Here is a 5,167-nt window from a genome sequence, read left to right as displayed (position 1 = left end):
TCAGAATGTGCCTGTGTCCACCTGAATAATTTCTATTCTGGTTATGGCAAGTGTGTGTCTATCTAGAATATTAGCCCTTATTCTAGTTATGTCAGACCTATTATGACTCACAAATGCCTGAACTTTCACTTTCTTCTACAGTTATTTGCTGTTATATGTCATAAGGTATCTAAAGGAAAGCAGCTAGATCTATGTCCCTATTGAGACCATTTGGCTCCAACGTACCCAGTGTATAGATCCAAAGGTCTCTCTCTTCCTCAATTCTAAAAGTCTGCTACCCCCTCTGTTTCCTGTGTTTACTTGCTCTATTGCCTTTATATAGAACTCCTTATAATTATGCTGAGTGCATGTTCATGTATCAACTTACTCATTAAAGTGTAATATTTCCACACAACACGTCCATATGGTCTCATAACACTAGAATCCATCACTGGTATAGGCGAATTATATAACCCATTTGTGGAGGAATGGTGAGATAACATTCCAGTTTGCAACCAGAAAAGGAGAAGAGAACCTTAGCGGATATCACTAAAGGAGACCAGGAAGAGAGATCATCTATAACCAAGTGCCTTATTCATACCTCATACTGGATGTGGTTGAATCACGTGACTGTGCATTTACACATTTATTATAGTGAACGAGTTTGATATAGATATACTTCACTAGGAGTGCCCCCTCTGTGCGCTTGTCCATTCTCTACTCTTTCAGAACTACCTGGGGAGGATCCTTCTTTTTAAGAAGACACTCCCATCTCGGACACAGCAGCCGGAACTAGAGGCATCTGGGGGAACAGTCATAAGCCTGTTTAAAGACCGGACAACTTTGTGGACTGCCCTATAATTCTCCATTTTTTGCTGGACTGGGGTTGTATGTAATTAGGTGATACAAGTAAAAGCACCAAGGAGTGGCACATTACAACATCTAAAATAGAGGACTTAACACTCCATGTTTTAACTATACCTGTATTTAGATAGGCTAATTGTGTATAATATACCATTGTAATAAGTCTATTCTGCACCTAGTTCACTCCCAAGTATCAGCGCAACATCTCTGAGCGCAGACATATCAATTTATATATATATATATATATATATATATAAATATAAATAAATAAACAAGAGTGGGTTGAAAGACACAGAGGGTGTAATCTGTTTTTATTTTATTATATTATGTTAGATCCCTACAAAAATAAGTTGGAATTCGTATGGATTTTTAAAAAACAAAATTTATGCTTACCTGATAAATGTATTTCTTTCTTGACACGGTGAGTCCACGGATCATCAATTACTGTTGGGAATATCACTCCTGGCCAGCAGGAGGAGGTAAAGAGCACCACTGCAAAGCTGTTAAGTATCACCTCCCTTCCCACAACCCCCAGTCATTCGACCGAAGGAAAGGAAGAATAAGGAAGTAACACAAGGTGCAGAGGTGCCTGAGGTTTATACGAAAAAAAACTGTCTGATAAACAGGGAGGGCCGTGGACTCACCGCATCAAGACATAAATACATTTATCAGGTAAGCATCAATTTTGTTTTCTTTCTTAAAACATGGTGAGTCCACAGATCATCAATTACTGTTGGGAATCCATACCCAAGCTAGAGGACACAGATGATAAGGGAGGGCAAGACAGGTAACCTAAACAGAAGGCACCACTGCCTGCAGAACCTTTCTCCCAAAGGAAGCCTCAGCCGAGGCAAAAGTATCAAATTTATAGAATTTAGAAAAAGTGTGCAATGAAGACCAAGTCGCAGCCTTACAAATCTGTTCTACAGAGGCCTCATTCTTGAAGGCCCAAGAAGACACCGCCTTCGTGGAATGAGCTGTAATTCTCTCAGGAGGCTGCTGTCCAGCAGTCTCATAAGCCATACGAATAACACTTCTCAACCAGAAAGAAAGAGAAGAGGCAGTAGCTTTCTGGCCCTTACATTTACCAGAAAAGCAAACGAACAGTACAGAAGACTGACGAAAGTCCTTCGTAGCCTGCAGATAGAATTTAAGAGCCCTCACAACGTCTAAGTTGTGCAACAAAGGTTCTTTATGAGAAGAAGGATTAGGACAGAGAGAAGGAACAACAATTTCCTGATTAATATTTCTGTCCGAAACAACCTTAGGAAGAAAACCAAACTTGGTACGAAGAACTGCATGAAATATAAGATATCACACTGCAATGCTGAGAGTTCAGGAAGCCTCCGAGCAGAAGAGATAGCAGTAAGAAACAAAACTTTCCAAGTTAATAACTTAATATCTAAGGAATGCATTGTCTCAAACAGAGCCTGCTGCTAAACTTTAAGAACAAGATTAAGGCTCCAAGGAGGAGCAACTGATTTAAATACAGGCCTGATTCTGACCAAGGGCTGACAAAAGTATTGAACATCTGGCACATCCGCCAGACGCTTGTTCAGCAGAATGGATAACACAGAAATTTGCCCTTTGAGGGCACTGACAGATAACCCCTTCTCGAGGCCTTCCTGTAGAAAAGATAAGATCCTTGGAATCCTGACCCTACTCCAAGAAAATCCTTTAGATTTACACCAATAAAGATATTTACGCCATATCTTATGGTAAATCTTTTCTAGTGACAGGCTTACGAGCCTGAACCATGGTCTCAATGACCGCTTTGGAAAATCCACACTTGGCTAAAATCAAGCATTCAATCTCCAAGCAGTCAGCTTCAGAGAAACGAGATTCGACTGAAGGAAGGGCCCCTGCATCAGAAGGTCCTTCCTGAGAGGTAGTCTCCACGGAGGTAGGGAAGATATCTCTACTAGCTCTCCTCCTTGCACCTAAGGCAAAGAGAATGATTGGGGGTTGTGGGAAGGGAGGTGATACTTAACAGCTTTGCTGTGGTGCTCTTTGCCTCCTCCTGCTGGCCAGGAGTGATATTCCCAAAAGTAATTGGTGATCCGTGGATTCACTGTGTCTTAAGAAAGAAAGAAAATTTAATTGAACGTTTGCCTTTTTAAAATAGTTTGTGATTTCATAAATAATTTGAAGTATTTACAAGTAATTAAAGGTAATTAGAAATAATTATACAATTAGAAATAAGTGTTCTGGAGGCAGCTAAAATGGTGGTTAAGTTGTGTGCTTGAGACCTTCAGAACTACAGGCTTACAACTATAGTTAAGAATTTTGTGAAATTAGGAAATTAACAAATCCCCTCCAGACGAAACCCTAATAAGGCAGTGCAATTGGCTCGCCAATCTTGTTATATCGGTAATCTTGTAGAATAAAACTATTATATATAATCAGTCAGTCTACTCACAGTAAAAATATCTTATGAGGTAAGGTGATGGCAGTGGAGGGGGAAGGAACTTCTCACCTGGTTGCTGCTTTCGTGACTGCTTGAATATGATGAAACTTCTATACTTTTGGTATAGCTAATGAAGATCTCCCATAAGTCTGGAAACAAAAAGGACAGAGAGAAATAGAATAGTGTAATCTAATTTGATTATTTCACAATGCACATTAAAAGAAAGCCCATAAGATCTGCACTCACATTTTTAAACTTCAATCCTATTTGAGGTATCACAAGCATTATATATATATACAGAGAACTATCTCCTCGTTGGTGCTTGGTTACCGTGCTGTTATTGTCCCACTGGTGTCATATTTAAGATCAAGTTCCCAGTTTATTATCACAGTACTTTTTCACGGCTTGCTTGAAACAGATTTTTTTTTATATGTTTAAAGCAATATTTCCACCCATCTCTTCTTGCTTGGTTACTTTCTTCCCACTTTCTCCGTACAGAACCCCTAAAAAAAAGATATTTTACTGTTTTTATAAATGTCTTGTTTAGCAGAAAAATGCAATAATATTGGTGTAACATCCTTTATAATTAATAGCTGCACTCCCAACTTATATCATTAGTACAAGGCAATACAAGATTTACCTTTTTGTATGTCAGGAACTAAGCTTGCAAGAGATTCAATTACCAGGAACAATCTGTAGTCGTCACCAGTCAAGCAGAACCAAGTGTTTGCATTCAGGGATACTCCAGGACAGTGATGGCTAACCTTGGCACCCCTGATGTTTTGGAACTACATTTCCCATGATGCTCAACTAGACTGCAGAGTTCCTAAGCATCATGGGAAATTTAGTTTCAAAACACCTGAGGTGCTAAGGTTAGCCATCACTGATCTGGGAGAATAGTCAGAAGGCAGGTCAAAGTTCATTATCAGAGTATCCGTCAGGAACTAAGCCTCACAGCAGTATGAGCAGGCAAAATAATTGTCAAAAGTGCTCTTCCAGAAGTCAGCAGTCAGTAATTCAGTCCTCAGTTCAGGGTACAGTCAAAGCAGAACATAGTTAGGGGTCAAAACCGGGAATGCAGATCAGAGATAAAAATGCCAGGACTTCCATAAGGGGCCTTTTTAACACCTCCTTCTTAGGTTTTGGTGCCAAAACAACTACAGGGTCCTTTCAGACATCAGCAAAGTAACAGTTGGCCGTGTTAAAAAGCTGGCAGGTCCTGTGCCCTAAACTAAGCACATCCCTCTGAATCCAACATAGTGTACCCTACACTAACAGCATCACTAAACCGCCTCTCTTGGGCCTTGGACTCCAGCAACTCCTTTCACAGTACAACCCTGAATCCTTAAAATGCATCCACCCTTTGTATGAACTCTAGAACTACGTTGTTTAGTTACGGACATTGCAGCCTGACATTGAAAGACTTTAAATATATTTTCAGTTAATTTTTAACTGTTTCTAATTTGCCTCAGCAGGGAATATAGAATAATAACAGACTTTACTTTATTGAAAAGTAAAGTGATTGTAAAGTTTAATGAATGTACGGTATTTAAAAATAATCTTTAAAACACATACCTTTGCGCTATGGTAAAAAAAATTCCGACTACCCCGCGCAGCTCGAGCTTTCATTAGAATATTAATGATGATCCTGCTTCCTCCAATTGTTGCATTGCCCAATGAGCTGGATGCCAAACAGGGAACACAACTATTGGAGGAAGCCGGATTCATCATCGATATGCTAAAGTAAGCAGGAGCTGCAGGCGGAGGATTATTATTATTGGTTATTTGTAGAGCGCCAACAGATTCCGCAGCACTATAAACATAGGCGGAGTACAAAAAACATTTATAGGGATTAAATGGGAAGAGGGCCCTGCCAAGAATCGCACTGTTGTAGTCAGCTCTTAAGAAGGTAATCTA

The sequence above is a fragment of the Bombina bombina genome, chromosome 6 (assembly GCF_027579735.1).
Source record: "Bombina bombina isolate aBomBom1 chromosome 6, aBomBom1.pri, whole genome shotgun sequence".
Taxonomy (NCBI): Eukaryota; Metazoa; Chordata; class Amphibia; order Anura; family Bombinatoridae; genus Bombina; species Bombina bombina.
Note: the sequence above shows the minus strand (reverse complement) of the source record.